This window comes from Staurois parvus, unplaced genomic scaffold, assembly GCF_062004578.1.
Source record: "Staurois parvus isolate SC_StPar_1 unplaced genomic scaffold, SC_StPar_1.0 ptg000513l, whole genome shotgun sequence".
Taxonomy (NCBI): domain Eukaryota; kingdom Metazoa; phylum Chordata; class Amphibia; order Anura; family Ranidae; genus Staurois; species Staurois parvus.
The window spans coordinates 3577140-3603302 of record NW_028318309.1 but is presented as its reverse complement, the minus strand read 5'-3'; the positions used below and the strand labels follow the sequence as shown (position 1 = coordinate 3603302).

Genomic DNA, 26163 nt, shown 5'->3' with positions numbered 1-26163 from the left:
AAGAAGAAGAGAAAGAAGAAGAAGCAGAAGAAGAAGAAGAATAAGAAGAAGCAGAAGAAGAAGCAGAAGAAGAAGAAGAAGAAAAAAAGAAAAAGAAGAAGAGAAAGGAGAAGAAGAAGAGAAAGAAGAAGAAGAGAAAGAAGAAGCAGAAGAAGAAGAAGAAGTAGAAAAAGAAGAAGAAGAAGAGAAAGGAGAAGAAGAAGAGAAAGAAGAAGAAGCAGAAGAAGAAGAAGAGAAAGGAGAAGAAAAAGAAGAAAAAAAGAAGATAAAGAAGAAAAAAGAAGAAAAAGAAGAAAAGAAGAAAAAGAAGAAAAAAGAAGAAAAAGAAGAAAAAAGAAGAAAAAGAAGAAAAAAAGAAGAAAAGGATGAGGAAGAAGAAGAAGAAGAAGAGAAAGGAGAAGAAGAAGAAGAGAAAGGAGAAGAAGAAGAGAAAGAAGAAGAAGCAGAAGAAGAAGAAGAAAAAGGAGAAGAAAAAGAAGAAAAAAAGAAGAAAAAAGGAGAAAAAGAAGAAAAGAAGAAAAAGAAGAAAAAAAGAAGAAAAAGAAGAAGAAGAAGAAGGAGAAAAAGAAGAAGAAGGAGAAGAAGAAGAAGAAGAAGAAGAAGAAGAAGAAGAAGAAGAAGAAGAAGAAGAAGAAGAAGAAGAAGAAGAAGGAGAAAAAGAAGTAGAAGAAGAAGAACAGAAAGAAGAAGAAGAAGAGAAAGAAGAAGAAGCAGCAGAAGAAGAGAAAGGAGAAGAGGAGAAAGAAGAAGAAGAAGAAGAAGAAGAAGAAGGAGAAAAAGAAGGAGAAGAAGAAGAAGAAGAGAAAGTAGAAGAGGAAGAAGAGAAAGAAGAATAAGATGAAGAAGAGAAAGAAAAAGAACAAGAAGAAGAGGCAGAAGAAGAAGAAAAAGAAAAAGAAGAAGAAGAAGAGAAAGGAGAAGAAGAAGAGAAAGAAGAAGAAGAAGAAGAAGAGAAAGAAGAAGAGAAAGAAGAAGAAGCAGAAGAAGAAGAAAAGAAAAAGAAGAAGAAGAAGAGAAAGGAGAAGAAGAAGAGAAAGAAGATGAAAAAGAAGAAGAAGAAGGAGAAGAAGAAGAAGAAGGAGAAGGAGAAGGAGAAGAAGAAGAAGAAGGAGAAGAAGAAGCAGGAGAAGAAGAAGAAGAAGAGAAAGGAGAAGAAGAAGAAAAGGAAGCAGAAGAAAAAGAAGCAGAAGAAAAAGAAGAAGAAGAGAAAGAAGAAGAGGAGAAAGAAGAAGAAAAAAGAAGAAGAGAAAGAAGAAGAAAAAGAAGAAAAGAAGAAGAAAAAGAAGATGAAGAATTCCAGTCCGCTATTATATTTGACATGAAAAAGTATTGTGGTTGCAACATTGTATCTATTTGTATCCGAAAAAACCATCTGTATCCGAAATGGATACAAATAGATACAATGTTGCTACTGCAATACTTTGTAATGTCAAATATAATAGCGGGGCTCTCTGCAGGGACAGAAGTAATAAAATGCCGGCTGTAGACAGGAAGAAAATCGGTCGATTTTTTTTACCGTTGGTGATGACGTCGGCCTATTGAACAACCGATTTTTCGTTTTTTTGTTAAAGTGGCCGGTTTTCTCCCCGTCTATGGCCTGCATAAGTCTAGGTTCACACAGGTTGCGTTTGTTGCGTTTTTTGCATTGCATTTTTGCCAAATTTTGCATGCCTTTTGCGTTTTTTTTTTTCATTTGTAAAAATGTTTCTTGTTGCTAGGCAGATTTTAAATGCAATACGCATCAAAAATGCGTCAAAAACGTATCAGAAACGCAATGCGTGCTTTTCTGCAGCATTCCCATTGATGTCTATAGAACCAAAAATGCAATGTTTTGCATTCAAAAAAGTCCCTGACCCTTTCCAAAAAAATGCCCTGGGTGAAAATGCAAAGATGTGAACGTGTACCATAGTAAATAATGTTAAATAGACTGTACTGCGTTTCCGCAAAATGCTGCAGAAAACGCTTAGGAGTGAACGTAGGGTAAAGTATACATACAGTATATTCACGAGTGGAATTATAGGAGTGATTGCGCTTGGGTATTGTTGGTTGATTATATATATATATATATCTCAGCAAGTGGTTAAAGAAGACAAAGTGTTAACTCTGCACCATATATAGAAAAGTATATGGTGCAGACGAGAGTTGTTTCAAAAAATTATATTTCATGGGCCACACCCACCTTATAGCCATGCCTCCATATGTTTAGTAGGGGACACAATCTGCCTTTTCCTGTCAAACCCCTTGGATCAGCAAATTTTAATTCAATAAAAGCTGCAGATTTAAAAAAAAAAAGCTTTTGAAATTACAGTTATAATGTGAGTTTTTGGTGCTTGAGTTTACAAGTCCTATGCTGTTAGTATGAAGGAGCTGTGTGCTTCCCAAACTTCACCGCAAGAGGGCGCCAAATAAACAAGAACAACTGCAAGATTTTCGTACATGGACCTGTTGGATGAAGATTTACTATAATGTACAGAAACTGAGTGAGAAGCCTCTGATGGCCATTTGCTGACTTCTAGGCTTCAAAGTAAATCCAGGGTGGTGACCAATTCACTTGCAATGAACCTGAAGAGGCTCGGCTTACCTATCCCACATAGCAACCCAAATTCCGGCTTCCATCAAAGGCTTATAAACAGGACCTTTGAATTACAGAAAATAATCAGCCACACTCTAATTAGCTCTTTTTGTATTTTTAATAATCAGTGCAATGACTGCAAACAGTGATGTGTACAACCCAAAACCAGCCTTCCTTGACGCGTTCCACCACTCTTTGCTTCTGGGACTTCCCCTATCCTTGTGAGAAAGCCAGGGGTGGTGAAACGCATCAAGGCAAGCTGGTTTTGGGTTGTAGACATCACTCTATGCAGTCAATGCATTGATTATTATAAACACCGCAATAAGAGCCAATTGGAGTGCGGCTGAGTTTTTCCTATTTTCAATGAAGAGTGGAGATGGACGGTGATGGTCGGCACCAAGATGGTCCATGTGCAGGAAAGGCCAGTCTTGAGCAGACCTATGGATCTGTAGTCTTTTTGTATTGCCACAGAAGTACTTATGTACAGCAATGCAGTAATAATCCTAAATAATCCCAAATTACCATTTGTACAATAAGGTACTTTACAGTTCTGCACAAATATGCAGAATGTCTAGGCAGGAATGTGCTCAAGGAGTGCTCCTCAAACAGGTCCTCTCACCATTGGGTGCTGAGCTGGTGCTGTAGGGTACAAGGATGCACTAATCCAAATACAGGCTTGCCAATAGGTCCTTCCCCAAACTCAGAGATGTCTCCAGGAGTAATCCGGCCTGTGCCTATTCGGTCCCTGCTCTATCGGAACCTCTCCCTACACTAGACCCATCTTTCCCTATCCAACATATCTCTGTTTAGATCATAACTTATGCTCCCCACACTCAAGGGCTCACTATGAGAGCCAGAAGGGGCTATACACTGTATGTCCCTGTGCCTAAGATTGGGTGAATCTAATGTCCAGTCAGACACAGGCTCTCCCAAGATGGCGCCCAGAGACTATGGAAGAAGACACACTGATGCCATGCCTGCCATTCCCACTTAGAACAAAAGAAAATAACTACCCTGGAAAAACAATTTTAATTAAAGCAGACCTTCACCCTGGTGTACATGTGATAGTGCTGCCTCCTCCCCCTCCCTCTCATTGAAGAGGTTATACTGGGATAATGCCTGCAGCTATAGGCATCATCCTAGTATCAAAAGTTAGCTCTTTCATACAGAAGTGATTCGAGTGGCTATACAGCCACTTGATCACTTCTACAGGTGGCGGTACGGCGTGCTCCTCTCCTACCCCCATCCTCCGTGCTAAAACACAAATGTGAACGCATACGTAAGTCCCACAAACATATGTAAACGGTGATCACACCACACATATGAGGTATGGTCACGAACATCAGAGCAGGAGCAATAATTTTAGCAGCAGACCTCCAAAGTGGAAACTTGTAAATGCTTTTAAAGGGTCACCTATGGAGATTTTTAGGTACCATAGTTTGGCGCCATTCCACGGGTGTGCGCAGTTTTTCAGTGTGACATGTCATGTATCTATCAGCGTAACATCATCTTTTATATTTTACCAAGAATTGGGTAATATATTGTGTTCATATTCACTAGAATTCATTAAAGTGTATAAAGTGTACAAATGGCTTTTGAAACACCACTGCCAATCGTCTTTGCAGATGACACCAAGCTGTGCCGTGGAATAACGTCCTTACAGGATGTCTCCAACTTACAAGCCGACCTCAATGCTCTGTTTAATTGGGCAACTATGTGGCAAATGAGGTTAATAAATGTAAGGGGGGGATATGATCACCATGTATAATACATAAGGGGGGATATGATCTCCATGTATAATACATAAGGGGGGATATGATCTCATGTATAATACATAAGGGGGGATATGATCTCCATGTATAATACATAAGGGGGGATATGATCTCCATGTATAATACATAAGGGGGATATGATCTCCATGTATAATACATAAGGGGGGGATATGATCTCCATGTATAATACATAAGGGGAGATATGATCTCCATGTATAATACATAAGGGGGGATATGATCTCCATGTATAATACATAAGGGGGGATATGATCTCCATGTATAATACATAAGGGGGGGATATGATCTCCATGTATAATACATAAGGGGGGATATGATCTCCATGTATAATACATAAGGGGGATATGATCTCCATGTATAATACATAAGGGGGGATATGATCTCCATGTATATATACATAAGGGGGGATATGATCTCCATGTATAACACATAAGGGGGGGATATGATCTCCATGTATAATACATAAGGGGGGATATGATCACCATGTATAATACATAAGGGGGGATATGATCTCCATGTATAATACATAAGGGGGGATATGATCTCCATGTATAATACATAAGGGGGGATGTGATATCTATGTATAATACATAAGGGGGGATATGATCTCTATGTATAATACGTAAGGGGAGATATGATCTCCATGTATAATACATAAGGGGGGATGTGATATCTATGTATAATACATAAGGGGGGATATGATCTCTATGTATAATACGTAAGGGGGGATGTGATCTCCATGTATAATACATAAGGGGGGATATGATCTCCATGTATAATACATAAGGGGGGATATGATCTCCATGTAGAATACATAAAGGGGGATATGATCTCCATGTATAATACATAAGGGAAGATATGATCTCCATGTATAATACATAAGGGGGATATGATCTCCATGTATAATACATAAGGGGGGATATGATCTCCATGTATAATACATAAGGGGGGATATGATCTCCATGTATAATACATAAGGGGGGGATATGATCTCCATGTATAATACATAAGGGGGATATGATCTCCATGTATAATACATAAGGGGGGATATGATCTCCATGTATAATACATAAGGGGGGATATGATCTCCATGTATAATACATAAGGGGGGATATGATCACCATGTATAATACATAAGGGGGATATGATCACCATGTATAATACATAAGGGGGGGATATGATCTCCATGTATAATACGTAAGGGGGGATATGATCACCATGTCTAATACATAAGGGGGATATGATCACCATGTATAATACATAAGGGGGGGATATGATCTCCATGTATAATACGTAAGGGGGGATATGATCACCATGTCTAATACGTAAGGGGGGATGTGATTTCTATGTATAATACATAAGGGGGGATATGATCACCATGTATAATACATAAGGGGGGATATGATCACCATGTATAATACATAAGGGAGATATGATCTCCGTGTATAATACAGTTGCAAGAAAAAGTATGTGAACCCCTTGGGATTTCGTGGAGTTTTGCATGAATTGGGCATAAAATGTGCTCTGAACTTCATCTAAGTCACAACAATAGAAGAACACAGTCTGCTGCACATAATACTACACAAACATTAGATGTTGCCATGGTTTAATTGCACATAACATGTAAACATTCAGAGTGCAGGGAGGAAAAAGTATGTGAATCTTTGGACTTAATAACTGGTTGACCCTCTTTTGGCAGCAATAACCTCAACCAAACGTTTCCTGTAGTTGCAGATCAGACCTGCACAACAATCTGGAGTAATTATGGACCACTCCTCTTCACAAAACTGTTTCAGTGTAGCAATATTCTTGGGATGTCTGGTGTGAATCAGTCTCTTAAGGTCATGCCACAGCATTTCAATCGGGTTGAGGTCAGGACTCTGGGCCACTCCAGAAGGCGTATTCTGTGCTGTTGCAGCCATTGTTTTGTTGAATTACTTGTATGCTTTGGGTCATTGTCCTGTTGCATCACCCATCCTCTGCGGAGCTTCAGTTGGCGGACAGATGGTCGTACGTTTTCCTGCAAAATGTCTTGATAAACTCTAGAATTCATTTTCCCATCAATGACAACAATCCGTCCAGCCATGAGGCAGCAAAGCAGCCCCAAACCATGATGCTCCCTCCGCCATGTTTTACAGTGGGGATGAGGTTTTGATGTTGGTGTGCTGTGCCTTTTTTTCTCCACACATAGTGTTGTGTGTTCTTCCCAAACAACTCAATCTTGGTTTCATCTGTCCACAGTATATTTTGCCAGTAGTGCTGTGGAACATCCAGGTGCTCTTTTGCAAACTTCAAACGTGCTGCAATATTCTTTTTGGACAGCAATGGCTTCCTCCGTGGTGTCCTCCCATGTACTGCATTCTTGTTTAATGTTTTCCTTATTGTAGATGTGTCAACAAAAATGTTAGCATGTGCCAGAGATTTCTGTAGGTCTTTAGCTGACACTCTGGGATTCTTCTTTACCTCATGCAGCATTCTGCGCTGTGCTCTTGCAGTCATTTTTACAGGACGACCACGCCTAGGGAGAGTAGCAACAGTGCTAAACTTTCTCCATTTGTAGACAGTCTGTCTTACCGTGGACACATGAACATCAAGGCTTTTGGAGATACTTTTGTAACCCTTTCCAGCTTCATGCAAGTCAACAATTCTTGATCGTAGGTCTTCTGAGAGCTCTTTTCTGCGAGGCATGGTTCACATCAGACAGTGCTTCTTGAAACCAGTAAACCCAAAACAGGTGTGTGTTTTTTAAGGGCAGGACAGCTGTCAGCAACACATCCAATATCATCACACTGATTGGAGTCAAGGTTGGCTCACTCCTGGCTCCAATTAGCTCTGGGAGAAGTCATTAAGCTAGGGCCTCACATAATTTTTCCTCCCTGCACTGTGAATGTTTACATGTTATGTGCAATTAAACCATGGCAACATCTAATGTTTGTGTAGTATTATGTTCAGCAGACTGTGTTCTTCTATTGCTGTGACTTAGATGACGTTCAGAGCACATTTTATGCCCAATTCATGCAAAACTCCACGTAATCCCAAGGGGTTCACATACTTTTTCTTGCAACTGTACATAAGGGGGGATATGATCTCCATGTATAATACATAAGGGGGGATATGATCTCCGTGTATAATACATAAGGGGGGATATGATCTCCATGTATAATACATAAGGGGGGATATGAGCTCCATGTATAATACATAAGGGGGATATGATCTCCATGTATAATACATAAGGGGGGATATGATCACCATGTATAATACATAAGGGGGGGATATGATCACCATGTATAATACATAAGGGGGGATATGATCACCATGTATAATACATAAGGGGGAGATATGATCTCCATGTATAATACATAAGGGGGGATATGATCACCATGTATAATACATAAGGGGGGGATATGATCTCCATGTATAATACATAAGGGGGGATATGATCACCATGTATAATACATAAGGGGGGATATGATCTCCATGTATAATACATAAGGGGGATATGATCTCCATGTATAATACATAAGGGGGATATGATCTCCATGTATAATACATAAGGGGGATATGATCTCCATGTATAATACATAAGGGGGGATATGATCTCCATGTATAATACATAAGGGGGGATATGATCTCCATGTATAATACATAAGGGGGGATACGATCACCATGTATAATACATAAGGGGGGATACGATCTCCATGTATAATACATAAGGGGGGGGATATGATCTCCATGTATAATACATAAGGGGGGATATGATCTCCATGTATAATACATAAGGGGGGATATGATCTCCATGTATAATACATAAGGGGGATATGATCTCCATGTATAATACATAAGGGGGGATATGATCTCCATGTATAATACATAAGGGGGGATATGATCTCCATGTATAATACATAAGGGGGATATGATCTCCATGTATAATACATAAGGGGGGATATGATCTCCATGTATAATACATAAGGGGGGATATGATCTCCATGTATAATACATAAGGGGGGGAGATGATCTCCATGTATAATACATAAGGGGGGATATGATCTCCATGTATAATACATAAGGGGGGATATGATCTCCATGTATAATACATAAGGGGGGATATGATCTCCATGTATAATACATAAGGGGGGATATGATCTCCATGTATAATACATAAGGGGGGGATATGATCTCCATGTATAATACATAAGGGGGGATATGATCTCCATGTATAATACATAAGGGGGGGAGATGATCTCCATGTATAATACATAAGGGGGGATATGATCTCCATGTATAATACATAAGGGGGGATATGATCTCCATGTATAATACATAAGGGGGATATGATCTCCATGTATAATACATAAGGGGGATATGATCACCATGTATAATACATAAGGGGGGATATGATCTCCATGTATATTACAAAAGAGGGGGGTGTATGATCTCCATGTATATTACAAAAGAGGGGGGTGTATGATCTCCTCGTATAATTCATAAGGGGGGATATGATCTCCATGTATAATACATAAGGGGGGATATGATCTCCATGTATAATACATAAGGGGGGATATGATCTCCATGTATAATACATAAGGGGGGATATGATCTCCATGTATAATACATAAGGGGGGATATGATCTCCATGTATAATACATAAGGGGGATATGATCACCATGTATAATACATAAGGGGGGATATGATCACCATGTAGTTTTTGAAATACTCAGACCAGCCCGTCTGGCACCAGCAACCATGCCACATTCAAAGTCACTTAAATCCCCTTTCTTCCCCATTCTGATGCTCAGTTGGAACTCCAACAAGTCGTCTTCACCATGTCTAGATGCCTAAATGCTTTGAGTTGCTGCCATGTGATTGGCTGACTAGAAATTTGTGTTACCAAGTAATTAAACAAGTGTACCTAATAAAGTGGCCGGAGAGTGTATATACAGTTATCCAGCATGCCATCAGATCCTGCCTATCTGGGACAGGTTGGGGCTTTATCAATATCCATGCTGCCATCTGCATAGCTCCACACCTATCTTGCAGAAACTTCTCAGGTTTCCCAGATACAGAGGAAGCTATTGGCAGACTGGGAGCAGCTGAGCACACAGAGCAGACCTGACTAAATGGTCACAATCCCTTTCCCATATATTCATTACCACTCTGTACTTCATGTATTTCGAGCCCATTCCTATTAGTCTGAACAATCTTTGGAGACTTACTCTGTGAGGACCCCACACATTTACTTCCTGGAGTTCTGTGACACGTAGTCACTATGCCCTGTGGGTAGGCACTGCTGTGTCACACATTTCACAGAGCCTGCCTTCTGGACTATATAGGTGCTGGGAGGAGGAGTTTCAGGAGGCGCAGTCAATAAAGGAAACACTGCTTGCATGGGATATGTAGTCCTTAGAAATTAGGAGAAGCTGCAAAGCATGCTGGGAATCCAGGAAGTTGTAGAAAGAGGTGACCAGTAGACAGGCAGAACTCACAACATGAAAGGAGATTTTTCAAGTAATATTATATTGGATTGTCAAATATACTGACTGTTTGTATTGTTATTACAATGCTGATGTTATGAAATGGATGCTTTGGCCATAGATCTTTAAAGTGGTATTAAAGTGTTCCTAAACCTCGGACCCTGCATTCACTATATCTGGTCTCCCCGGACCCTGCATTCACTATATCTGGTCTCCCCGGACCCTGCATTCACTATATCTGGTCTCCCCGGACCCTGCATTCACTATATCTGGTTTCCCCAGGCCCTGCATTCACTATATCCGGTCTCCCCGGACCCTGCATTCCCTATATCCGGTCTCCCCGGACCCTGCATTCACTATATCTAGTCTCCCCAGGCCCTGCATTCACTATATCCGGTCTCCCCGGACCCTGCATTCACTATATCCGGTCTCCCCGGACCCTGCATTCCCTATATCCGGTCTCCCCGGACCCTGCATTCCCTATATCCGGTCTCCCCGGACCCTGCATTCCCTATATCCGGTCTCCCCGGACCCTGCATTCACTATATCCGGTCTCCCCGGACCCTGCATTCACTATATCCGGTCTCCCCGGACCCTGCATTCACTATATCCGGTCTCCCCGGACCCTGCATTCACTATATCCGGTCTCCCCGGACCCTGCATTCACTATATCTGGTCTCCCCGGACCCTGCATTCACTATATCTGGTCTCCCCGGACCCTGCATTCACTATATCTGGTCTCCCCGGACCCTGCATTCACTATATCTGGTCTCCCTGGACCCTGCATTCACTATATCTGGTCTCCCTGGACCCTGCATTCACTATATCTGGTCTCCCTGGACCCTGCATTCACTATATCTGGTCTCCCCGGACCCTGCATTCACTATATCTGGTCTCCCTGGACCCTGCAGTCACATAAATTAATAAATGCTGATCACTGTAAGCACCCCATGTCAGTGGTAAAAGCTTTGTCTCATCTCTGTAAACCCATACATGTAGAGGAGAGCTTGTTCTTTTGAAAAACAGATTAACTGGCTGGATCACTAGATGAAAATAGGAGAAGGAAAACCTAAAAAAGAAAACCAATGCAACCATCACACCTAAGAATTGGCAAGCTGCAATGTAATCAATGTTTGCTTTTGGGTTTTATACCGCTTTAAGTTCAGCTTGACAGAGCAGGAAATGGATTGGATGAAGATTGCACAGTGTATTGCTAGTCTGGGACAAGAAGATTCTGATAAGATGTGGATCTCAGCGGATTGGAGGCAGCAGAGTATAAGACTAGGTTCACACCTATGCAGGTTGTGTTTGTTGCAGTTCTGCATTGCATTTTTACACTTGCGTTTTTGCTGCATTTTTGATGCGTTTGGTGGGGGGTTTCATGTTTTTTAATTTTTCTTGTTGCTAGGGAGATTTTAAACGCATCAAAAACGCATTCCCATTGAAGTCCATAGAACGAAAAACACAACTGATACTACAGGGAAGATTTACTAAGGCTAGGTTCACACCTATGCAGATTGCATTTGAGCCATTTCTGCATTGTGTTTTGAATTTTTGCCGTGTTTTGCGCTTTTTTCCTCCATTTTTTAAAAATTTGTATTGTTGCTAGGCCGATTTAAAACGCAAAACACAGCAAGAAAGCATTACATGCTTTTCTGCAGCATTTCCATTGAAGTCTATAGAACCAAAAATGCAGCTTTTTTGCGTTCAAAAAAGTCCCTGACCCTTTACAAAAAACACACCGGGTGAAAATGCGGAGATGTGAACGTGTCCCATAGGAAATCATGTTAAATGGAATGTACTGCGTTTCTGCAAAACGCAGCAGAAAACACCTAGGTGGGAACCTGGGGTAACGCTGGGATTGGGGCTGGGGGGAGAGAGTTTAAAAAAATAAATGTACCAGCATTAACCCCCGGATCACTCTGAGTGCAGCTTTGAATTCGAGCTACTTTAGTGCGATTTAAAAGCCGCCAATCAGTGCGACTTCATTTGCGGCTTGCCGACATTTGTGTGACTTCATGCAGAGATGTCAGTGCAAAAAATAGCGACTCAGAGTTGCACCGATTTGAACTGTTGCAAAACCACAAATAGGGTGCGGCTTGTCATGTGACTTTGATCTGTCAAGTCGCACCAGTGTGAACCAGTGCTTAAAGTGCAAATCCACTTGTGGTCACATGCCTGATGAAGGGGTCCTGTACGGCTCCAAAATGTTACTTCTGCAGCAGGGGCGGACTGACAACTCATGGGGCCCCCGGGCAATAGGGGATCATGGGGCCCCGGTGTCCTTGCCCAAACTCAAAAAATACTTTTGAAAGGTACCAGGGGCATCTCATGGGGCCCCCTACTGACCCCAGGCCCTCAGGCAGTGCCCAAGTTTCCAAATGGTCAGTCTGCCTCTGTTCTGCGGTTATGATGTGATTGCCAATCAAAGCTTTGGACCCATTTGGGGATCGGTGGTGTGCTGGTCACATTTGTTCACTTAGCACAGGAGTGCGACAATTATTTCTATATTTATTTCAGGTACTTGTATAGAACCATCAATTTACGCAGCTTTACATATATATTGTATATTCACATCCGTCCCTAACCCTCAAGGGGTGTACAATCTAAGGTCCCTAACTCACATTCATATACAAGAGCCAATTTAGACAGGATCCAATTAACCTACCAGCATGTCTTTGGAGTGTGGGAGGAAACCGGAGTACCTGGAGGAAACCCACACAGGCACAGGGAGAACATGCAAACTCCAGGCAGGTGGTGCCATGGTTGGGATTTGAACCAACGACCCTAGTACTGCCAGGCTGAAGTGCTAACCATTTAGCCACTGTGCTGCCCATTTTACAGGACTAGATTCATTCAGGTGGTGACATATTGCCCCCTCACTGTTTGTCAAACACCTCTGAAAAGTGTTCCAAGTGTGGATTGCTTTTCAGAGGAGAAGCAATGCCTGCTGCTCTTGTGAACAAGCCCTTATGCAACCTTCACACTGATCTGCCGCAAAAACACAGCAATAACGCACAGGCAGTTTTACCGCGCTTTTGCCACGATTTCTAATTGTTGTTACTCATGACTTAAAAACCGCACCAAAAATGCATCTCAGAGGCGTTTTTTAGGCGTTTTACATTGATTTCAATGGGAAGAGTCGCTTTTGGGGCATTTTTTTTTAACTCCCAAAACACGCCCCAAAGATGCTGCATGCAGGAGTTTTTACACCGCACCGCAAGCGCAACCCCCCAGTGTGAAAACCTACATAGATATACATTCACATACACAGGGAAGCGTTTTTCTTGAGCTTTTCAGGTGTTTTTTTTAACTCAAAAACTCCTCAGTGTGAAAGCAACCTTATGGTACTTTCACACTGAGCTGCCGCAAAAAACGCCTAAAAAACACATAGGCGTGTTTGCCGCGTTTATACTGCATTTTTTGAAGGGCTTGTGACTTAAAACTGCATCAAAAACGCTTTGCAGAGGCATTTCTGAGGGAGTTTTTAGGCGTTTTCCATTGATTTCAATGGGTAGAGGTATTTTGGGGGCGTTTTTTAGGCGTTTTCTGTTGATTTCAATGGGAAGAGGCGTTTTTGGGGCTTTTTTTAGGCGTTTTCCATTGATTTCAATGGGAAGAGGTGTTTTTGGAGCTTTTTTTGGCGTTTTCCGGTGATTTCAATGGGAAGAGGCATTTTGGGGGCTTTTTTTAGGCGTTTTCCGTTGATTTCAATGGGAAGAGGTGTTTCTGGGACTTTTTTTGGTGTTTTCCATTGATTTCAATGGAAAGAGGCTTTTTTGGGGCGTTTTTTAGGCGTTTTCCATTTATTTCAATGGGAAGAGGCATTTTTGGGGCTTTTTTTAGGCGTTTTCCATTGATTTCAATGGAAAGAGGCGTTTTTGGGGCGTTTTTAGGCGTTTCCATTTATTTCAATGGGAAGAGGTGTTTTTAGGGCTTTTTTTAGGCGTTTTCCATTGATTTCAATGGGAAGAGGCGATTTTGGGGCGTTTTTTTAAGGTGTTTTCCATTGATTTCAATGGGAAGAGGCGTTTTTTGGGCATTTTTAGGCGGCTTCCATTGATTTCAATGGGAAGAGATTTTTTTAGGCGTTTTCCGTTGATTTCAATGGGAAGAGGCGTTTTTGCGGTTTTTTTTGGCGTTTTCCGTTGATTTCAATGGGAAGAGGCGTTTTTGGGGCTTATTTTAGGCATTTTCCGTTGATTTCAATGGGAAGAGGCGTTTTTGGGGTGTTTCTTTAGGTGTTTCCATTGATTTCAATGGGAAGAGACGTTGTGGGGGATTTTTTAGGCGTTTTCCATTGATTTCAATGGAAAGAGGCGTTTTTGGGGTGTTTTTTAGGCGTTTTCCATTGATTTCAATGGAAAGAGGCGTTTTTGGGGTGTTTTTTAGGCGTTTTCCATTGATTTCAATGGGAAGAGGCGTTTTTGGAGCATTTTTGTTTTAACTCACCAAACATGCCCCAAAGATGCCGCAAGCAGTAGTTTTTAACACCGCACCGCAAGTGCAACGTCTCAGTGTGAAAACACACATAGATATACATTCACATACATAAGGAAGCATTTTTCTTGAGCTTTTCAAGCGCTTTTTTTTTACTTCAAAAACTCCTCAGTGTGCAAGCAGCCTAAAGCTTGGTATGCAGGTTGCGGTTGATGCATCTTTCCTGTGCGGTTTTGAACATACGTTTTGCGTTTTTTTGTTTATTTTTGGCTAAAAGGGAAGCATGACAGTTTTGTTCATGTGGTGCGACTTTGATGCGACTTTACACTCTCTGGCACTCAAGCAGCATCAAATTCATCAAAGTAGCGCAGAGCCCTTTATGTATCCAAAGTCGCATCAAAACGCATCAAAAACGCAACATTTTTAGTGTGGGTCCATTGAAGTCTATTAGACGGAAAACGCAATCTGCTACGGGAAAAAAAGTCCCTGACCCTTTCCAAAAAAAGGGTCAAAACACACAGATGTGAACTAGATCCATAGGAAATCATGTTAAATGGACTGCAGTGCATTTCTGTAAAACTGAATTTGCAGCGTTTTCTGTGCAAATTCCGCACCACATCAGCATCGCACCCCGTTCCTGCGAACTGATGCAGGTGTGTATGTTAACAACACCCCGAAATCGGTCCGCAAAATGCGATGCGATGTGCAGAATCGAATCTCATAGGTGTGAATACCCATGTGATCCAATTCTAGTGCGGACCCAAAAAAGGGTCCGGCACGTTTTTGGTACGGGTGCGGTGTGATTTGAGCCATACATAATTTATGGCTCAAATCGCACCGGACACAAATCGCATGTGATTTGCACAGGAATGCGGTGTGTTTCCTGTGCTAATGTACCGCACTGCATTCGTGTGAACCTAGCCTCAGGGTGGCTCCTTGCTCTACGTCCTATGGAGCCACCCCTGCATGCAGGGACCAGAGGTTCTCCCTACACTGTGTGCATCAATAGAAACACACAGTCCCATAGCCTGGGATGGCAAAACACTCCCCTGATCTTCCTTTCTCTTTCTCCTCCCTCCTTCCTTCTCCAAGCTAACGGACTGACTCAAGACTGCACTGAGTATTGTTAACTGAAGACCAAAAGTTCAGGGAAGCAGCGCTGAGAGAGCAGAAGGTGGCAGCATTGAAGGTTGTAAACTGCAGGTGCTGGGATGAGAAATTTTACAAATAATTTCATGGGGAATGTTTATTGTATTGTGCTCAATGTGTTCAAATAAAAACGTTTAATACTTTTTTAAGAGCAAGGTAGGAAAGATAACTGTACTTTATGTATCCTTTACACCCCGGTCACATCAAACCCTACTTTGAAATTGTGCGACTTACAGTGAATTTGCATGATTTCAAAGTCGGATAACATGCCGATTTCAGGTGCGATTTGCAAGACATCTGATACGGATGCAGGGGCGGACTGACCATTCGAGCACTCGGGCACTGCCCGAGGGCCCGGAGTCAGTAGGGGGCCCCATGAGATGCCCCTGGTACCTTTCATTGGCTTTTTCATAGGCTTTTTTGGGTGTGGGCGATGACACAGGGGCCCTATGATCCCCTATTGCCTGGGGGCCCCAGGAGTTGTCAGTCCGCCCCTGTACAGATGTCTATGCAAATCACACCAAACGTAGTGCATGCAGACCAAGTCAGAACCGAGCCAATATGAACGCTCTAATTGCGGACAATAGGCTGCGATTTTGTATACGATTTGCAAGTCGCATGGCACCCAAATCACATGCCATTTCGCATCCAGTGTGACCGGGGGCTTAGAGTCAGTTCACACCACAAGCAGCCTGGTACGTCTTTCTTCTGCATCAAAAACACAGATAGTAGGTTTTATGGTTTCCAATGGCATAGTTCACACCAGTGCGGTCAGTTCCAGTGCGTTCCAGAAAAAAGTAGAACATGCTGCATTTTTTCTGAACTGAACTGTATTGGTAACACAGTAAAAACGCATCAAAAATGCATCTAAATGCACCAAAAATGCACACGTGTGCTTATTTAGGACCAGTTCACACCACAAAAAAAGCCTCCAGATCTGTTCAGGATACTTTTCTAATGTGTTTTTGATGCGTTTCTGGATGCATTTCAGAGCTTCTTTTTCCTGTACGATTTCGCTGCGTTTGTGATGCTTTTTACCCAGGGGTGGACTGACAACTCATGGGGCCCCCGGGCAATAGGGGATCATGGGGCCCCCGGGCAATAGGGGATCATGGGGCCCCTGTGTCCTTGCCCAAACTCAAAAAAGCCTATGAAAAAGGTACTAGGGACATCTCATGGGGCCCTCTACTGACCCCGGGCCCTCAGGCAGTGCCTGAGTCTCCAAATGGTCAGTCCGCCCCTGTTTTTACCGCATTCCAATCCAGTTCTGTGCAGGAAAAAAGCAACCTGTTGTACTCTTTTCTCTGGAGCTGAAAGCACTGGAACGCACGGAACTGGTGTGAACTATGACTCAGGGCTGGTTCACACCACAGAAACACAGTCTGGATGCATTCTTGACATGTTTTTGACATGTTGCGGTGCGTTTATGATGCATTCCGGTGCATTTTTGATGTGTTTTTTTTGTGTTCTGGTTCATTTTTTCCCCTCTTTTTCTTCAACGTAAATAAGAACATGTACGGTCTGATGCGTTTCTTGGTGTGTTTAGGTGTGTTCCGGTGCAATTTTGGTGCATTTTTGATACGTTTTAATGCATCCCAGTACAGTTCAGTGCAGAGAAAATGCAGCATGTGCTACTTTTTTTTTTTTTTTGGAACTGGAACGCACTGGAACTGACCACACTGGTGTGAACTTTTTTTGGGAACTGACCACACTGGTGTGAACTATGCCTGTTGTACTCTTTTCTCTGGAGCTGAAAAGCACTGGAACGCACGGTACTGGTGTGAACTATGACCTAGGGCTGGTTCACACCACAGAAACGCAGTCTGAATTCATTTCAGATGCGTTTCTGTATGCATTTTTAATGCATTCTGGTGCATTTTTTATGTGTTTTTGATGCGTTCTGGTGCATTTTTTATGTGTTTTTGATGCGTTCTGGTGCATTTTTTATGCGTTTTTGATGCGTTCTGGTGCATTTTTTATGTGTTTTTGATGCGTTCTGGTGCATTTTTGATGCGTTTTTGATGTCTCCTGGTTCATTTTTTCCCACTTTTTATTCAAATTAAATAAGAACACGTGCATTCCGATGCGTTTCTTGGTGTGTTTAGGTGTGTTCCGGTGCAATTTTGGTGCATTTTTGATACGTTTTAATGCATCCCAGTACAGTTCAGTGCAGAGCAAATGCAGCATGTTCTACTTTTTTTTTTTTTGGAACTGGAGCGCACTGGAACTGACCACACTGGTGAGAACTGTGCCATTAAACACATACTATCAATGCGTTTTTCATGCAGACCACACTGCATGTGGTGTGAACTGGCCTTTAAGGTGAAGAAAAAAAAGAGGGGGTAAAATGCACTGGAATAGAACGATCACACCATAGAAACGCAGTCCGGATATGTTCTGGGTCCATTTCTGTAGGCATGTTTTTGATGTGTTCAGGTGCGTTTTTGATGCATTTCGGTTCATTTTGTTCCCTCTCTCTTCAGAGGAAGAGAGGGAACAAAATGAACCGAAATGCATCAAAAACACATCAAAGCGCATCAAAAACGCACCTGAACACATCAAAAACATGCATACAGAACAAATAAATAAGGACATGTGCGCTCCGGTGTGTTTAGGTGCGTTCCGGTGCATTTTTGGTGCATTTGCTGCGTTCCAGTTCAGTGCAGAAAAAATGCAGCACATTCTACTTTTTATATTCTGCAACTGGAACCGGAACACACTGGAACTGACAGCACCGGTGTGAAATGTGCCAGTGGAAATCATGTAACCTACTATCAATGCGTTTTTGATGCACAAAAAAAACGCACTGGACTGCAGGAGGCAGACCCAAAGTTCCAGGAAGTAAAGGGAGATGAATTCATCTGCCATTAATAAAAATGGCCACCATGAGAAGAATAGGGAGGAAAAGAAAAAATAAAGTATGCAAAGAATAAAAAGCCTGCAATTATTTGTGATCCCAAAAGACTTAGGGCCAGTTCACACTGCATGTGTTTTGGTTGCTTTTTTTCTGCATCCAAAACACACAGAAAGTCGGTGAAATGGTTGTCAGTGTCAGAGTTCACATCAGTGCTTGTAGTTCCAGTGCGTTCCGGTTGCAAAAAAAAAAAAAAAGTAGAACAGGCTGCATTTTTCCTAACATTTTAAGAACTGTACTGGAACGTGGTAAAACACAAAAAATGCAACAGAATGCACCAAAATGCACTGGAATGCACAAGTCCTTATTTAAATGAGAGGGGAAAAAATGAACAGGAACGCATCAAAAAACGCACCAGAATGCGTGAAAAACATACAAAATGCAGCAGTCTGTCAAAAACGTGTGAAAAATGTGTATGCGGAAACGCATCTGGACTGTATTTCTATGGATGCATGTGGTGTGAACTGGCCCAGAAAACACTAAAAACTCATCAAAAAAAGCACTGAAACGCATCAAAACGTGTCACAAATGTGCATGCAGAAACGCATTGGGAACACATCTGGACTGCGTTTCTATGCTGTGAATCGGCCCTTAACCACTTCCATACCGGGCAATGTTACACCTTCCTGCCCAGGCCAGTTTTCAGGTTTCAGGGCTCTTACACTTTGAATGACAATTGCGCGGTCATACAACACTGTACCCAAACTAAAATTTTATCATTTTCTTCACACAACTAGAGCTTTCTTTTGGTGGTATTTAATCACCGCCGGGGTTTTTATTTTTTGCTAAATTAACAAAAAAAGACCAAAAATTTTGAAAAAAACACACGTTTTTCTTTGTTTCTGTTATAAAGTTTGCAAATAAATAATTGTTCTTCATAAATTTAGGCCGAGATGTATTCTGCTACATGTCTTTGGTGAAAATAACCCAAATTAGGATGTATTATTTAGTTTGTAGGAAAGTTATAGAGTTCACAAACTATGGTATAGATCTGAATATTGATCAATCCTGAAGTACTGACAGCCAATCTAATTTCTTGAGGTCCAAGAATGTCAGAACAGTACAGATATCCCCCAAATGACCCCTTTTTGTAGAGTAGACAGTCCGACGTACTTCATAAGAGGCATGGCGAGTTTTTTGAAGTTGTATTTTTTTTGTCATAAATAAAAAAAATTAGTTTCACTATTTTTTTTTACACACTGTCACCAGTGCAGTACAGCGTCATCATATAACTGGCATGGCAGTGATCAGGGACACTGACTGGTGACAGTATGAAAAAAAAAATAAAAAATATATATATATATATATTTTTTTTTTTTATTACTTTTTTTTTTTTTTTTAAGATTTGTTTTTCATATTTCACTATGACCAAAGTAGTACAATGTTACCATAGTAACATTGTACTACTTTGGGGAAGTGATCAGTATTTTTTTTTTTACACAATTTGCTTATAGCAAAGAATTACTTTGCTATAAGCAAGCATTTACCTGAATGACATCGATTCATTCAGGTTTTTTGTTTTTTTTTTGTGCTTAGCTGTGATTTGGCCACAGCTAATCACATGACATGTGCATGTGACCTGCTGTGACCATTCACAGCTAGACACTAGTATACAATGGATGGCATGAATGAAGCCATCCATTGTATACAACTGTCATGTGACCTGCTGGGATTGGTCACAGCAGGTCACATGGTACCGGCAACGGGGTCGGTACTCAGATCTGTCATCGGCCGTGTCCGAGGTACACTGCCAGTGACAGATCGCGCCGCTGCGCAGCTCTGCAGGAGCGCAATCTGCGCATGTGCGGGAGGACGCCATATGGCGTCCACCCGGAACGCTGATGACATTTGCCGGCCGCCATTCGGCCATAGGGCGGGTGGCAAATGGTTAATACACGGAATTCTTCATTTTCCCTGAATTCACAGAAAATCCTACAAGTGCTAGGATCACAAGGGTGGAAAACATTTACTGACCCTATCATGCATGTTTGTTTGTTTTTTTTAGCAGAAGAATGATCAGTAAATAAATGCATAAAATTGACCTTTTTTTTTTTCCTAGTACCTGCCATGCGTATATATACTCACATCCTCAGATGCAGATTATTAGGTTTTCTGGACAACATTTATTGACCCTATTATGCATGTTTGTTTTTTTTAGCATGAGAAGGATCAGTAAATAAATGCGTAAACCTGTCCTGCTTTTTTTTCCAGTAGCTGCCATGCGTGTATATACGCATGTCCTCAAACGCAGCTTTTTGGATTTTGCTGAAAACGTTTCCTGACCCTATTATGCATGTTTGGTTGGGTTTTTTTTTTTGGACCAGGATTAACTAGTAAATAAATGTGTAAACCTGTCCTGTTTTTCCCCCCCAGTACCTGCCATGCGTGTATATACGCATATCCTCAGACACAGATTTTTGGATTTTGCAGAAACTATTTACTGAACCTATTATGCATGTTTGTTTGTTTTTAGCACAAGAATGACTAGTAAATAAATGCGTAAACCTGTCCTGTTTTTTTTTCCAGTAGCTGCCATGCGTGTATATACGCATGTCCTCAAACGTAGATTTTTGGATTTTGCTGAAAACGTTTCCTGACCCTATTATGTATGTTTGGTTGGGTTTTTTTTTTGGACCAGGAATAACTAGTAAATAAATGTGTAAACTTGTCCTGTTTTTTCCCCCCAGTACCTGCCATGCGTGTATATACACATGTCCTCAGACTCAGATTTTTGGATTTTGCAGAAAACATTTACTGACCCTATTATGCATGTTTGTTTGTTTGTTTTTAGCACAAGAATGACCAGTAAATAAATGTGCAAACCTGTCCTGTTTTTTCCCCCCAGTACCTGCCATGCGTGTATATACGCATATCCTCAGACACAGATTTTTGGATTTTGCAGAAACTATTTACTGAACCTATTATGCGTGTTTGTTTGTTTTTAGCACAAGAATGACTAGTAAATAAATGCGCAAACCTGTCCTGTTTTTTTCCCCCCAGTACCTGCCATGCGTGTATATACGCATGTCCTCAGACGCAGATTTTTAAGTTTTGTGGAAAACATTTTCTGACCCTATTATGCATGTGTGTTTGGGTATTTTTGGACCAGGATTAACCAGTAAATAAATGCGTAAACCTGTCCTGTTATTTTTTCCACCAGTACCTGTCATGCGTGTATATACGCATGTCCTCAGACACAGATTTTTGGATTTTGCAGAAAACATTTACTGACCCTATTATGCATGTTTGTTTGTTGTTAGCAGAAGAATGACCAGTAAATAAATGCGTAAACCTATCGTCGTCCCCCCCCCCCCAGTACCTGCCATGTGTATATACGCATGTCCTCAGACGCAGATTTGTGGATTTTGCGTTACGGATCTGAGCGCATATTCGCGCACCTGTGAGAATGTCTCCATTGAAAACAATGCAGCTGCGTTCAGATCCGTAAATAAAGAATGCTCGTAATTGCGTTTTTTTATTGTACGGCCGTCTGACTGAGCGCAGATAAAAGGCCGTCGATCTCCTGGAAGGAAGAAGTGTGATGTAGCCGGAGGAGCGAAGAGCATCATCAGCATCAGAGAGGAGGAGGAGGGAGGAGGAGTTAGGACCCAGTGAGGCTGCAGGCAGGCTGAGACCAGGAGACGGCTGTATCTGGGGGGGAGACGTCTGTGTAAGCAGTGTGCACCTTACATCGCACTCATCCCCTTCCATCCATCCTCGCTCCTCGCCCCGCGTCTCCCTTCACCCATCGCAGACCAGGAGATGGAAGCAACAGTGTTCTGAAGCAAGCAATGGGCTGAGCCCTCCATCAGGCAGACACAGCATCTTCCCAGCACTGCACGCCAAGGCCGTAGGTATGTGATTTTATTTCATTTATAATCAGCATCCCTGAGCGGGGGGATCCCTCCCTGTCTGCATGCTGCGGGGGCACCTTGTGGTGACACGGGGGGCTGGCCGGGTTTGGCCGTCAGGCCTTAAACTTGCACTACTTTCAAAGTTCAGGTGGTCTGTATCCATATTGTCGTCGCTGATCCCGGATCTGTGCTACGTGGCGTTGATGACCGCCTGTTGGATTTGTGGCGGCGCACTGTGGCGGCGCCCTGCGACGGCGCTCTGTGACGGCGCTCTGAAGTTTTCCAGGATTGATGGAGTTGCAGGGTACGCTCAGATTTGTCCAGAGACCATCCAGATCTTTGGAGCGGAAGACGGTTACTAGGAGTAACTGGTGGAGCACGCTGGCGTTACTCAGTCCATCGGTTTAGTGAATGACCCTATACCTGGAATGTTCAATAACTCGCAACATTTGCCTTCCATCGGCAGGCTGAGCGCTGAAAAGTGAGGGTTGCTATGGGTTACCGCAAACAACAAAAGCAACCCGTAAATGTAACCAGTGCCATGTAAACCATAACAATCAGCCGGACTAAAAACATAAAGCAAGGCGCAGCATCAATACAGAAATGAAGTAACCCATAGCAACCAGCTAGACGTCACCTGAGGCTACTTACATCTGAAATCTGCTTGGTTGCTATGGGTTACTAAAATTTCAAGGCAAGGAGTAGCACTGATACATAAGTACAGTAACCCATAGCAACCAGCCTGGTGTCATTTGGGACTAGTGTCAACTCAGAATTTGCTTGGTTGCTATGGGTTACTAAAAATTCAAGGCAAGAAGTAGCACTGATACATAAGTACAGTAACCCATAGCAACCAGCCTGGTGTCATTTGGGACTAGTGTCAACTCAGAATTTGCCTGGTTGCTATGGGTTACTAAAAATTCAAGGCAAGGAGTAGCACCGATACATAAGTACAGTAACCCATAGCAACCAGCCTGGTGTCATTTGGGACTAATGTCAACTCAGAATTTGCCTGGTTGCTATGGGTTACTAAAAATTCAAGGCAAGGAGTAGCACCGATACATAAGTGCAGTAACCCATAGCAACTGGCCTGGAGTCATTTGGGACTAGTGTCAACTCAGAATTTGCTTGGTTGCTATGGGTTAACAAAAACACAAGGCAAGGGGAAGCACTGATATGTATGTTCAGTAAACCGTAGCAAGCAACCTGGAGTCTTCAGGACTACAGTCATCTAAAACCTGATTGGTTGCTATGGGTGACTAAAAACTCGAGGAATGGAGCAGCACTGATACGTATGTTTAGTAACCCATAACAACCAGCCAGATGTCATGTGGGGCTACAAATATAGAAACACTGCTTGGTTGCTATGGGATACCAAGAGCTCAAGGCAAGGAGCAGCATCAATACGTATCTACAGTAACCCATAGCAACCAACTAGGCGTCATCTGGGGCTACAGATATCTGAAATCTGCTCGGTTGTTATAGGTTACCAATAGCACTGATACATAGGTACAGTAACCCATAGCAACAAGCGATGTGATATGAGGCTACTGATCTATGAATCTACTTGGTTGCTAATTGTTAAAAACTCCAGGCAAGGAGCAGCACCAATATGTAAGTACAGCAACCCATAGCGACCATCCTGGAGCCTTGAGGATCGCAGACATTGAAGATCAGCTTGATTGCCTTTGGTTTAGGAGCAGCATAAATGCAGTAACCCATAACAACCAACCAGACATCATTTGGAGCTACAGACACCTGAAATCAGTTTGGTTGCTAAGGGTAACTGCACTGTACAGCAATTTTAGGAGCAAGGAGGAGAACCAACACATAAATTCAGTAACCCATAGCAACAAGACTGGAGCCATCTAAAAGCTATTTGGTTGCTATGGGCTACTAAAAACTGAAGGCATGGAGAAGCACCACTACATGATTACAACCAAGCAACTAAAATCAGTTTGGTTGCTATGGGTTACCGAAAAAAGGCAAAAAGCAGAACTGATACGTAAGTACATTAGCCCATAACAATCAGCCAGACGTCATCTAGGGCTACAGACATCTAAAATATGCTTGGTTGCTAGAGGCTGATAAAAACTGAAAGCATGGAGAAGCACCACTACATGATCACAGTAACCCATAGCAACCAAGTCAACTATAATCAGTTTGGTTGCTATGGATTACCAAAAAAAGGCAAGGAGCAGAACTGACACATAAGTACATTAGCCCATAACAATCAGTGAGACGTCATCCAGGGCTACAGACATCTGAAATCAGTTTGGTTGCTAGGGGTTGCCAAAAATTGAAGGTAAGGAGCAGCACTGATCTGTAAGTATAGTAACCCATAGCAACCAACCAGAAGACGTCTGGGACTTCAGACATCTGAAAAATGCTTAGTTGCTATGGGTTACTGCATTTTATACAGGAGCGTTGTCTTTTCCCGCTGTATATAAATATATTCATTAATCAGGCGGTCTTCATCGAGAAAGTTTTATCACATGGGGCAGGAGAACCCCCTACAGATCACCTCTCTCCAGGGGCAGACTGACCATTCAAGCACTCGGGCACTGCCCGAGGGCCCGGGGTCAGTAGGGGGCTCCATGAGATGCCCCGGTACCTTTTTATAGACTATTTTTGGGTGTGCTTTGAGTTTGGGCAAGGACACAGGGGCCCCATGATTCCCTATTGCCCGGGGGCCCCATGAGCTGTCAGTCCGCCCCTGCCTCTTTCCCTACACCCATCTATGTGCTTCGCATTGAGGAACGGGGAAGCCCGGCCATAGGGGTGTCAAACTGGCGGCCCTCCAGCTGTTGTGAAACTACAAGTCCCATCATGCGTCTGCCTTTGGGAGTCATGCTTGTAACTGTCAAACTTGGGTAGTTTGGCAGCAGCTAGAGGGCCACCAGTTTGACACCAATCCACACTCCCCCAGTAATGGAGGAACTACAAGTCTCAGCTTTCCCTGATGCTCATACGTTGAGGAGCTACAGGTTCCACCAGTGTATCCTGCCCGGGGGGGGGGGGTGACCCTATCCAGTCTCCTCCGGTTCATTGAGTTTTTCTTTTCTATTTATTTGCAAACCAGAGCAGGATTTTGCTATAGATCTTAGAAAAATGATACTGCGCACGGAAGGAGAGATCCCGCAGCCAATTAGGAGTTGCCTTTTATTGTCTGCCAACGTTTGACTGAATTGTGATTGGACGCTGGGGACTGATACCTTTACTGTCTTTTAACGCTGAACTCCTGGGAAAAAAATGTTACACTTTAGTGGTCTCCCCTCCCCACTGCAAGGGGTAACTACTTGCTTTGTCTAGAGCAATGGTCTCAAAACTGCACCCTGGGGGCCTGATGTGGCCCTTTGCTTACTTTTATCTGGCTGTTCAGACATTATTCTTCCCACTGACACCAACAGCAGAGCAATGGTTCCTTTCACTGACACCATTGATGGGGCACTATTCCTTCCACTGACACCAATAATGGGGTGCTATAACTTCCAATAATACCAATGATGGGGCGCTATTCCTTCCAATGACACCAATGATGGGACACTATTCCTTCCAATGACACCAATGATGGGGCACTATTCCTCCCACTGACACCAATGATGGGGCACTATTCCTTCCAATGACACCGATGATAAGGCACTATTCCTCCCACTGATACCAATGATGGGGCACTATTCCTGCCACTGACACCAATGATGGGGCACTATTCCTCCCACTGACACCAATGATGGGGCGCTATTCCTGCCAATGACACCAATGATGGGGCACTATTCCTTCCAATGACACCAATGATGGGGTACTATTCCTCCCACTGACACCAATGATGGGGTAAGGTTGCCACCTCATCCCTTTAAAACCTAGCACATATTTATTACACATGTTCTGGGGTTAATTAAGGGGGTAATTAAACTCACTTAGTGCCTTGTCTGCATTAAATTAGCCTCAGAACCTGTGTAAGTAATATTTGTTC

General features: G+C 42.5%; 1 protein-coding gene across 1 annotated transcript in view; it reads left to right on the top strand.

The window, feature by feature from the left end:
• The first annotated feature begins 21939 nt into the window (after window positions 1-21939).
• Window positions 21940-26163, top strand: part of RAB27B (RAB27B, member RAS oncogene family) — a 338507-nt gene continuing 334283 nt past the window's right edge. The window contains exon 1 of the mRNA XM_089690090.1: window positions 21940-22190. The gene's annotated coding sequence lies outside the window, so the exon portion shown is untranslated. The remainder of the gene's footprint in view (window positions 22191-26163) is intronic.